Here is a 12,984-nt window from a genome sequence, read left to right as displayed (position 1 = left end):
TTAGCTCTTCTGTGTCACTGAACAGACGAGCTAAATGCTAAAACCAGAAATTTCATTAAAGATTAAAGAAATATCATTTCACGTTTCACCTGCTCCATTAATATCAAATAGGAATTCCATCTTTCATGACACAACTGAAGTGCAGTGTAAGATTTCAGATACATCGTTATTTAATCTCTCTTTCAGAGAAAGAGAAAAAATGTTCAAAATCCTTGAAGAGCTGTGTCTCAGCGTGACAACATGTTTTGTCTGACCATTTTAAGTTGGTGAAGAACATCTTGGCCTTGTGATTTTCAATAGCTCCCCTTCTTCATGCACCACTTGAAGTGTGTTAACGGAGACATAATTTTCAGGAAACGCCAAGCACTTATTCTCTGAACATAAGGCCTCAAAGATTTCTCACAAGAAGTGAGGCACTCAAATTATTAAGTGCTTTTGTAAATCTCTGCCTTACATATTATAGTCAAACCAACTCTTTCACCTGGAATTTTTCCCGGTCATTGACTTGTAATGCAAAATCTCTTTTCTCCCAGATAGCAATTCCTGGCCTTTTCCCAAGGGTGTGAAGCCCCTGAATACATAGTGTGTTGCATCTTGTGTCTCTGCTGTGGGAAACTTTTAAGGGACTTTAGAATTCACCTTAACAAGGAAACAACAGGAAAAAAAAGAAAGTGTAGGGGCAAGCTGTCCCTACACGCTCCCAGCAGATGCTGGGGTGGTTCAGGCAGTTCTGCCAAACCCGTACTGACAGGTCATTGGGTCCTGATGGTTGTTAATGCTGTATGTACTGCTTGCCCCAGAGTGCCACATGGGCTGCAAGCTGTTTCTCCTTGGCTGAAGGCACAGCAGGACATGACCCGAGTTCCTGACCAGCTGGGCCCTCTTTCCTGACCTGGGACCAAGCAGCACAGTACCATGGGTTTCCTTTCATTGCAGGGAAATCCCCATAGAAATCACATCAACTTTATCTCAGCTCTTCACAAAAATCTATTTCCCAGTATTACGGTTTTCAAAGGGAAAAGATCTCAAATATGAAGTCCTGAAAACGCACCGATCTCAGCATCTTGGTTTTGCAAGGAGTGCTGCTGTTGTTGAACAGCCCTGAATCAATACAGATCTTCTTTTATCAGCAAATAATCCCCATGCCCTGACATTTTCTTCCATTCTAATTCTCCTTGTCGACCTTCAAATCCTTGTCTAAAGACTACTGATCTGCTCACTGCTGAGTCTGGTGAAGGCTGGGCAAGCCAAGCACAAAGAGAACAGTTGGGTCCCTCACCTGTCCTGAGTCACTTCTGAACCCACTAATAGCTCAGCAATGCAAACCAATGAAAAACTAACAGCTTCTACTGGAGGGGGTGCTTCCAACATACCCAAATTATTTGTGAAAGAAAGGCTTTCGGAGCCTCTCATTTTCATGTTAGATAGAAAGAAGGCTGAAGATTCGTAATGGAAGCAAAGACTCCCACAGTGATTTCTGCAATAATTCAAAAACATGAGTTTGAGGTTATCCTGAAACCATTTCACAATCCTGCACATAACTTTTCAAATTATCCTACAAACTTAATGCTATCCTTCAAGAATGTATCAGCAAAAGATTTTTATTTGATCAGTGATGAAATCTTTTAGAACTAATAAATTTAACCTTCAGGAGTATTACAGTTTTCATTAAAGACAAAAGCATTTGTGTTTTAGTAGCACAAAAATATTGCAATAGAAACTTTCAGATTACAACTTTTTAACCTGATGGTGTGGCAAAGTCATCTGATAGTAAAGTCAATAGAAGAAATTTTGTAAAATACCTGAATCCTCAGGTGTTCTCAGAAGTCACCTCCTTCTAGGGCAACAAGCAATAGTGATTCAAATAATCGCAGTTATCCTCACTTTCTGGTGCCAGTGTCTGGGACTTTATCCTCTGCTTCACAAGTTTGAGGCTGATGGAGAAGCTTCCAGGAGTGACTGTACCATGAAAGTCTCCCTAGAAGACCCCTCCTTTACTGCTTTATTTTGTGTTGGCCTGAACAGGAAAAGATGAGAAGAGAGAAGTTGGGAAGGTATAAAATGTATTTATAAGCAAGCACTTATGCAGACACTCATTTCAGCTTAAAATCCAAATTGATCCTTCTTCACTTAAAGAGCATCACTCCAGTCAATGTTTCAATGAGATACCGTGTTGGAAAGGGTCCAGAAAGTAAGTGATGCTTTCTGTCCTTTGGGGGATGGTTAGAAGGACAAATACTCTGAATCACTACTGGACTTCTACTTTGCAGGCACTACTGAAGAATACATTTCCACCATTGATCTAGGAGAGAGAGTTCCTTCTATTAATACTTGAATCCATATAATCATCTGTGGATCTGGCCAAATTCAACTTTGGTAATTACATTTTCCAGAAACAGTAGGCTTAAATCAATAATTAAAAAAAATTGGTTAGCACTTTTTATTTGAATTGTATTTTTGAACGTAGTCTCACTGAAAGCTGACATAATTTATAGACATCTTCAAGATGTTCAGTCTAAACTATAATTTAAATGAGCTGGAAAAAAAAATTACTTCCATAAGTTGAATCAATATGTCATGAATTGACATACTGCATTAAGCAGGGCAAATAAAATTGGATAGAGCAATTATACATCCTAGACTACAAGGTGACTGCTGAGTTCTCTGAATCTCAACGTTTGCAGCTTAATGAATGCTGAAGAGCTGAATGAGTCTGAGTAATTCAGTGGTCTGCCTCTATTTTCCGAAATGAAAAACCTTCCTAACTTTGTACCCCTGCTGTACAGAAGCAGTATACTCAGATGAATTTTATTTTAAAAAATACAGCACATTTTCTCTCCGGAGAAATATTGAGTTTTTATGGGTTTGGACATTTTTTCTACTTGCAAGTGAATACTTTTAACTTATTTTTGGTTTAATTCAGAAAGAATAAATTCATTCTAGTTATCTGTACTGATCTTGATAAAGTAATAATGTAGAATCCTCATATTTTTCACATAGTTGTATCTTACTAAGATCAGGTGCAGCTGTGCCTGATGAAATTAAATCACAATTTGTCTAATTGATTATCAAGGCTCACATTTGATTATTGACTATGATATAGCCAGGGACAGACGAATAGATATACTATACACTTAAGGCATGCTGCTACTTATATCTGTGACGAAACTCAAGGAATGGACTGTAGCACACAAATGAGCTAGCTTTATTTTTGTTGACAGGCATGGTGACAACAACGCACATGACATCTTCAAGGTGTCCAAGTCATCTGAGGCCTTGGCTGCCCAGGTAACTTCATGGAGATGAAGGCTCCTTGGTTATAATTTCACTGTTGTTGCTTCTGAGTTTGAGCTTGTATGTTATTGAATTGCTTGAGCTTGCTACTGTAACTGAATTAGAGAGGTTAAGCCTACTTGGATGTGCTAACATATGCAACAATTACATCTCTGGCTGCTGTGTAGACATAACCTTTGTGGATTCAGCAGTAGTAATCTGCAATTATTTTCTTCTGAACGCCATGCACATAGCCACTGTCTTGGTATCATAGTGGATGCCTTTCCGAACTATCCACTCTGGGCAAGCCGAGGATCTGCACACCATGGAGTGTGCTCTCCTCATCTCTATCCTTTTGTTAGGCAGCAACAAAATTTCTCAGAATCCCAGTGGTAAATGACAGCTGTGAAGTCCACTTGCAATGGAAGGTGCCAGCATGCATAAAGGCTGTCATGATTTCATGTGGGTGTGCTCCCCAGCCATGTGCCTTCAATTCAACGTAAGGCTTTTGGTTTCGGACACTCTCTCTCTCATTTTATTTGATTTATCAGCCTCAATTATAATTATGTTGTATTATATTGTGTCACCTTGCATTCCAATAACATTTTTAGTAAAATTAATTCCTCCTTAGATCGTTGCCACTGTTTTGTTTTGAAGTCCAACTCCCATCTCCTTACCCTTCCTCTTTTCCCTTCCAATTTTTGGGCTGAAAGGGCCTATGGGCCTGCAGCCCCCTGTCACGGGCATAGATTGATTTAGATCACTCCATGACAAAGGCAGAGGGAAAATTCCTGGTGAGGGTCCATTAACAGAGAAATCACAAGGCAGGAGATGATTTCTTTAATGAAATAGACCAGTCCTACAGAAAAAAAGCAAAGTTATTTTAAGAGTGCAGCAGCAGAGAGGTGGCTTTCCTTTTCCTTTCTGGTATCAGAGTGTTAGCAGTGCTGTGAACTCACTGGTTTGAGCAACTTCTCACTAATCATACATATTCTGATAGGCTAGGATAGTCACAAGAGGATTTCAGCCCCACACCTAGCTCCCAAGCTCTGCTTGTGGATCTAGATTTTGTTTTATGAAGGGGATCTTCAAATATATTTGAAAGAAAGTAATAGGAGACTTGCTTAATACACTCTTTGGATCACAGATGAAACATAAACGCTGGTATTTTCTAACTTCTGAGTGATTGAATTATCATCCTTATAACATCCTCTTGATCTAGTTAGTGAATTTAATTATACTGCAGAGGCTGACTTAAAACATCATCACAACTGCATCACAAGTAGAGATGCTCAGCTTAATGGCCCCTAATTGCATATCTCTATATATTTCAGCCAGGCATGCTTTAATTTAGGATCTCTTCATAATATCCACTGTTGTCCCAGTTTGCTTTCTGAGAGGTAGCTCTGATGTTCTGCTGCAGACAGCAAAAATGGAAATGTTGGTACATTGTTGTTGTCAGCAACAGGAAAATGTCACAAGAAAGAGATGGAGGGCAAGATACAAAATAAAGGTGGAGGAAGAGGAAATGTAGAAGCCCCTTGCTGACTCAATTCTTGGTTTTCTTTTTAAGGATGTTTGATTAAATACTTGGCTAAGCAGATGAGACAGAAAAAAAAAAAAAATCAAGAAAAATCTGGAATCAAAATTTCTACAAGACAGAAGTGAAATGATGAGGACTATCATGGAGAGCTATCTGCTCCCAGTAAGACATATTTACACTTGACATGCATAAAACACTCCAGGCTAAGATGAGCCAATGATAAGATGAGGTGGTTCATCAGATCCACTGTGATCTCATATCTGCTAAGACTGAAGTGAACATTATTTTCAAGTGTAAATTACTTGCAATTTTTGCATTGTTTGCCAGATACTATTTGGGAAAAAGACACTCACCACTAGCGGCTGGATGCATTACAAGAAGATACCAACCCAAATGTTATTAGGTTCTAGCCATCCTCTTTCATGCTTATACAAAGTATTAACTCTTTAATACAGTATGCTTACATCATCTCACTCGTTTCTGCAACTATTTCATGAGTAGATGAGTGATACTGCTGAATCTGAGTCACAGTAGGAGAAATTACCCTAGTTCGTCTACTGGTTATTTTTTAAGCTTGATATCCTAAAAAGTGGTGCTTATGAACCTTGAACTTACTGGCTAGCTGCAACCAAGTGTGATGGTGAGGTACACATTCAAAATACCCTGAGATATATAAAAGTCAAGATCAGGAATTATTATTTTTAAGCAACAGAAAACAGATTAAAAAAATCACCCTTTTATCTCCCCAGTGGATACTCATATTTCACATACTACTATTGCACCATTTTAGAACAAATAATAAAAAGAATCCCCCCCGATTCCTGTTCAACAAGGTAGCAAGCAGTTTAAGTAGGCCTTTGTTGTTCTGTACTCCTTTCAGCATGCAAGATGCTAGGTAAAGTGTCAGGAAGTTCTAACAGTTACTTGGATTCAAGTCTTGTACAGAAAACTACATGATTCCCAGAAAGGTCTTTCAATGGGACACTACTGCAGGTGGAAGCCTTACTGCAGAGGTGGGAATGACAGTTGGTATCCCAAATATGTATTTTTCTGGTACCAGCAAGACAGCTGCTTCTGAATGGACTTAAATCTGATGCCTTAGCCATTCACGCCTCTTCCCAGGTGAGTTACACAAAGATGAAGAAAAGGAAAACCAAAGAAGAGTAATTTAAGTTAGACTGCCATTATGGAGATGCTGCATTGCCTCCAATCCATGTGGTGTTTACTCAAAGTGTTTGTAGCTGAGGTTGCATTTCAAAGAAAGCCAAATGCTTTTAGGAATGAAAGTATACAGCTGAGGTTTGTAAATAGCCTAAAGTCTACCCTGCAGTGACACCTTGAGGGGAAAACATTAAAAATAAATAGCCATTATATGCATTTCAAATCAGTGCTAAAGGAGCAGGAGTCACAAGACTACCTGGATAGACAGCTGCCTGGTTTCCTAAAGCAGCTCATGGCTATGTGGGGTTTTATAGCACCATTCCTGCCAAACAGCTTCTGCTAAGACTTGCTTCTCCTGAAAACAACCCCTATATCAGTAGTCACATTTTTCTTCCTCTTTTTCTTTCCCGCTGAAGTAGATACAACAAGTATCTTAAGATTTTCAAAATAATGTTTCTGATCAACACTCGTTTTTATCGTTTTCTGATCAACACTCGTTTCAAATTTCTACATTTGAAAATTACCTTTCAGTAAAAATCTGCTCTTTTTTTGGAAGAGTCAACCTTTAATTCCCTTGTGCTAGGAGCAATTGCTGTGGCTCCTGGAGAGCAAGGAAAGATCCCAAGGTGATGCAGAGGTGACATACCATAGAAGTCTCTTCTTGTAGATTTATCTTTGATTTCAGCCTTAGGCAGACAAAGAAGGTTGATTTGCTGTCATCACTATCAACATTACCAGATTTTTCTTTTGCAGGTTTATCTGCTGCACGCCAAGTGCTGTTGGTACATACAAGCTCTTACAGGCTTTTTCTGTAGTCATGACTCAGAATGGCAGCAGAGACACGCTCCTTGAAATGGCCAATGTTCATATCTGTATGACCTCATCTCTGCTGAGAGAGAAAATAGATATTTGAGGATGTTTGAGGAAACAGGAAACCAACTGAGGAAACCAACTCTACTGTTACACTTACAAGTGACTATTGCTCCTTCCAAAGGACATGCAACACAGGAAAATACTGCCTTCAGAGGGCTTCTGCAGGTTTGATGTGTATTGGAATCACAGAATCATAGAGTGGCCTGAGTTGAAAAGGACCATAATGATCATCTAGTTTCAACCTCCCTGCTATGTGCAGGGTCGCCAAGCAGCAGACCAGGCTGCCCAGTGCCACATCCAGCCTGGCCTTGAATGCCTCCAGGGATGGGGCATCCACAACCTCCTTGGGCAACCTGTTCCAGTGCGTCACCACCCTCTGAGTGAAAAACTTCCTTCTAAAATTTCTCCTGAACTTTCTAGAGACTCTGCACTGTGCTGAAAATAGCACCATTCTTTACAGTCCCTGTAACAGGGCATTGATTCCGTATATAAGAGATCAGGTAATGTGAAAGTGCTTGTGTAGCTCACAGCCTTCCTGTTTTCTGACTAAAATGGGATTGTCGGGGAGGTGGAAGAAGGAGCACTTTCATAATGTTGCTGCTTTGTAGAAAGAAAAAGATATAGTTCCATGTGCTTCTGCCAGGGAGACAAAGGGAACCAAAAAGAATTTGTACATTGGATGTTTTGTGCTCTGGCATACTAATATGAATTAATTTTAATTTCTAATCAATGTGTTTAATTTATAAAGTCTTAGAAAATGCAATTGATGTCATTTGGGAAAGGCACATACTAAGAAAAATCTTAGATTTTAGTTCAATCCTTAATTCATTTTAATCCTGCCTGTGGAACTACTCCTAACCTTTATAATTAACCTATCTCTAATGCCCAAAAATATGTTAAAGCACAACTAAAATGATGGTTCATGAGCTCTGCCAAATAATGTAGTTAGTGCATCATTTTCTTCTGCATGTATGAAACACGCATTAAATTTAATTCAGAACAGATGGTGTCACTGCAGCAGTCATGTGTGTTCCAAATGTGATGGCAGCAGAGTAACAAACATTAGTTTCAATTACCTTGAAATAAATCTAATAATAATAATAATAATAATAAAGAAGTAGTCTTTTCTTGATAGAAACTTTCCAAATGAAAAAAAAAAAAAAGAAAACTCATAAGAGATTAATTAATATTTATAGATCATTATGGTATTCAGCAGGTTAACATTTTGCTGATAGCCCCCTCTTAGGAAATTTTATGGAGCACGAACAACAGACATCATTCTTACCTTTCATACTCCAGCAACATCCAGAAGAGTTATCAGTCCTCCATTTTTCACTGGGATTCATCCTAAATACTGCAAAAAAAAGCATTTTTGACATATCTCTCATGTCCTTTGGCAGCCATCAGCTCCTGTGGAGTGGTCCATAATTTGAGTATTGCACTGACTTCAGGTCTCTAATTCTTAAGTTAGATTGCTGACTATAGATTATTTTTCCTTATTTGGAAAATACTGGAGTTGTACCTGATGATCCTTGTACGTCCTTTCTAACTCGGGATATTCTACATCTATCTTCCTCATAGTCTGACAAGAAAAGGCATATGTGGTGTGTTATATGTGATACGCCGCCATCCTCTTGTTACAAGATGTGTTGGAGAGTTGATTGGGCTGGGGCTTTTCATATACGGGGTGTCTTGGCTTGTTATAACAACCCACGCCTCCGTTTTTCTGCTGGTTGGGGTTTCTTAATAACAGAGAAATCCTCTCACTGCCTCCTTCCCAGAAGGAGAAGATGGCCCTGGAAGCCACACAGCTACCTTTGCTTTTCCAAACTGATGCAGCCAGCTGCTCACCAGCTGTCTTTGCCTATAGCCAGGGTGGCTGATTTTGGTCATTTTACTGTCTTGCCTTGAGTAAGCTCACAGCAATATATCTTGAGTTAAGAGCCAGTGTTCACCCTGAGGTGAATGGCTGAATGAAGCCCAGAGCGTGGTTTGGTGTGGTTCTGCGATTTTCATCACACAGCTTAGCTGTGTATTATTGGGTGAATGGAGATCTAACATGCAGTAGCTATTATTTACAGTTTTCCTTTGAGTAAAGACCTCTGGGTAGGCCTTTTAAGAAGGGGTGAAAAGCAGCTTTGAATTGTACAAATTGCAAGAAATAACAGCTAGCTGTATGTGTGCCAGTTTGTGCCACAGGGAAGATGGATATTATAAATGCTCTGGGATTCCACTTCATCCTCTTATAGTAGCTTTTTTCCTCACCACTTCATCCTCTCCAGTAATGGCGTTAAATAATACATATGTAATTTTGTTGTTTTATGCTGTGTTTTGCTTCTAACACTGGCCTGGGACCGAGTTTTTCTCCATCTCCTGAAATTCATGGTGGAGGATATGGAGATTCTACTGTTCATTTCTAAAGCTTTTGAAGAATTAGGAAATATTGTCTGGAGCTCATACTGCTTTTTCGTCAGCACTTCCTGACTTAATCAGATGGTCAGGCACTGTTATACCATCTGTAGTAAGCTCTGCAGGTTGATGCGCTGTGCCAAGAGATTTTGGTTGGCAGCCTTTATTCATCAAATTACCGAATGATGGACCTTCATGTTTCTGGCTAATTATCAGCTTATAAATCTACTGGGTAAGATCAGCTCCCTTATAAATGATGTTTGAGTCCTTTCAAAAGGGTGTTTTTCCTTGCTAAGCCTTTTACTGAATTGTTTAAGGGTATACCTGCATTCCAGCAGTTTTTATCAAAATGGCCTTTCAGTCTTGTGCACAGATGTCCTCACAAAACAAAACAAAAAAGTTGGCAAAGAACAGGTAAATACACATGCTCTATACTGGTCAGCTTTAACAAATTCTCTATTTCTGCGCCAGCACATTCACATAATTAAAATGAAAGGCCAAAACATTTTCTCCTGGAACTCCACTGACACCAGAGAATATTGCATAAAAAAATTCAGTCACAAAGTCTGTTTTTTCTTTTTGTTTGTTTTTCCATATAATTGTGTAAACATAAAAAATTTTCTTGAACAATCATGTTTTTCACTCTCAAAAGCCATGCTTTCTTTAACTGAGGAGTTTATGACTTTCAGGTCAGGCACTCTTTTCTTTTATGTCTGGAGACCATCTGTTGCATTCTGAGTATTGGATTATTTTCAGAAGCTGTTATTTTTGTTTACAATCTTTACCATTCAGAGTTCAATTTCATACAAAGGTGGATGAAAAATTCCCTTTCTCAACAAATTTCTGTGGGTCAGCACAAGAGAAATGAGTGCAGAGAGACAGGAAATTATATCAGGAACTATGATGCATTGAGAGTGACCAAGCAAGTAAAGATGCAAGTTTAACTAGGTGCAGTTCACATAAACAAATCTCATGCAAAGCCAAGGTTAAGGATGATATTTTATGCCTGGAGAGGCACTGGATCTGCTAGTGTTGCATTAGTCACGCAGGGCACATTAAATTTGTATTTCAGGCTAGGTCAAGGCAAGCATTTAGTCATGACCAGTAAAGTGTCATAGGAAGCTACATACGGGAGGAAAAGTTACATTATCTGCTTCATCAGCACAGCCTACCTATTGGCACTGCTCCCAAAGGTGGTTCAGCACCTTGCAGGCCTGGTAGGCTCCCATATTGCTTCCTGTGAAGGCAGACACCACAACCATGGGGTAAGCCCTGTGGGAGATACTCCTAGCTTCTGAATACCATCAGGCAGTAGATAACCAGCTATGAACATGCAGAGCTTAATGGTGTGGTAGTTCTGAAAGGAAAGTTGTTGGTGTGAAATCATACCAGAGAAAGCAAAGAAATGCGTCTCTGTAGAACAGGTTCTGCATTCATTCTGCGAACAGGTTGCACAACATTAGGAAAAAGTGAGTATTTTTAAAACACAAAAAATAACCAAGACCTAAACCAACAGGAATGTCATGATCTCTCGTGAAAGTATTTTCTGTGGCTATTCAGGAGTGGCAAAATGTGACCTGTGGAAGGAGTAAAACAGACATAACATGCTAGCCAGCTGGATAGCCTGAAAAATGCTCACTGTGTATATTGTGTATATAAACAATTGTCAACACCGAATGAGAAATGTTGTCTTTGGAAAAACGCATCTCATCATAATAAACTGATTCTTTGCAACTGCATGATGCTTCAATTAGGGAATTAAAGATTGATTAACTTATAGTTAGCATAGATAAGACTTTTATAATAGAATTCTCAAATCACAGTGATAAATTTGATCTCTTTAAGAATTGCTCTAGGAGGAGTTTCTTGCATGCTCTACAAAATTGTGATTATGTGCAATCCCTGCTTTAATCACTAGGTGGCATTTGGCCGTGGTGGAAGAGTACGGTTGCAGACATCAAACGAGCAGCAGCACTGTTGGGAATGACTCTGTCACTTCGCGCTGGGAAAAGCACAACTGTGCTGTCGTTTCAGCACTACGTGTAGCCACTGATGTCCACTTCTTTGCAGGCTAGGACATGGAGGCACCCGAGGCCTGCACAGCCTGGAGTCTACAAAGCACTACTGAGTCCTGCATCACAGGGAGGGTGTTCCAGGGCATGCAGTGCAATTAGGTGTGGGCTAACAAAGGCGCAGTCCAGCCAGCCCCTCCACGCCTCTGTCTGAGGTCATAACTGAGCAATGACTCTTCTGGAATTTGTGCTTTTGGCTTCATTCTGTGTGAGATCAAATCGCCTTTATCTACACTATTGATAAACACTCTCAGAAAAGATCATCATAGAAACCCTCTGAACCCTCCGTACGGTTTCAAGACCAGAGGAGTAAAGTTAAGCCTGCTTTTTTTTTCTTCCTGTGGCAAATACAGATTTGTAGATTTTTTTTATTATTATTATTTTTTTTTTATAATTGCAGTATGGTGCAAACAGAAGCTCAGTACAGTTTACAAGATAAGATTTGCTCAGATTCAGAACAGATTGATAAGGGATTCCAGCACAAGGGTGATGTAAATCAATGCACATCACCTGCAATAAGGCAATAAGGATAAGACTTGTAAACTGACAGGGGAAAAAGATAAAGCCTGATGCATGAGAAACAGCTGAGAAACTTATACACTTTTTTTCTCATTTTTTTCCCCTCAGGAAGTGATAAGATAAAAATGTTGTTTAGCACATATCTTTGAAGCACTGTATCACAACAGGTTATCTTGTAGAAGCTTCTTAAGATAAATGAATTATTATTTTTTTCTAACATTGCTATCCTCAAAAGACCACGGGGTTATACAAAAGAGCATGCCAAAGAAAGCATTCAGTATTTCAGCATTTCAGTAAAGAAAAGCAGTTCCTATAGCGCATTCTCACAAATCGCCAGAATCAGCCCAGGGAGAGAACTCTACAACCTCAGAGCAGCTATATGTGTCTCACTAGCAGCCTACTCCTCCTGCCCTGAATTGTTTCAAACTCATAAGAGAAACAGCTTAACTAATCTAGTTGTTCTAATATCACTTTTCCATATAATAGCACCTGTCAACCAGGAAGGTTGGACAGTTTTTGAGTAGGAGGGTGATAGCTGTAAGGCTTCTTAAGTTTTGATGGGCTCACTCAAAACAATTGAATAATTCCTTTTGGAAACGTTTAGTCAAGTATTAGTAAGGACAATTCAGCTTTTGAGTTAAGTTTTTCTTTGTGTCTCTCAAACATATTAGAAGCTAGAAATATGAACTGCTGAGCATATCTTTATCCCTTTATTATGATGTGAAAAGATCTAAAACCTAAAAGGAAATAATAATGTCTACTTCACCTGGAAAAAAAGAATGTTACCCTCCCCTGTGATATGTAACCTTAACATATAACCTTAACATATAACCTTTCTCATAGCTCATCACTGAAGGCTGGCTTTCTTAAACTTTTGATATTCAGAGCACATGCATTCCAGTATTTGTTCATTCATCCCTCAAAATGTGCAATTTGACATGAAGATTTACAGTCTAAAATATTGTTAGCAATTACTTCAACAAGATGTGTTATTGCGTGGTTCACAATGGGCAAATTATTGGCCAGCTTTAGTGCAAACAATTTCAAACAAAATTGAAGTGTCATGTCTGTTGCCTGCGTAAATAAAAAGAGAGCAGAGAGTCAGAAATAAACAATAGTTAACTGCAAAATACA

The sequence above is a fragment of the Centrocercus urophasianus genome, unplaced genomic scaffold (assembly GCF_019232065.1).
Source record: "Centrocercus urophasianus isolate 14NV4802_14NV808 unplaced genomic scaffold, USGS_Curo_1.0 seq_12, whole genome shotgun sequence".
Taxonomy (NCBI): domain Eukaryota; kingdom Metazoa; phylum Chordata; class Aves; order Galliformes; family Phasianidae; genus Centrocercus; species Centrocercus urophasianus.
The sequence above is the reverse complement of the archived record's forward strand: the minus strand, read 5'-3'. Positions refer to the sequence as shown.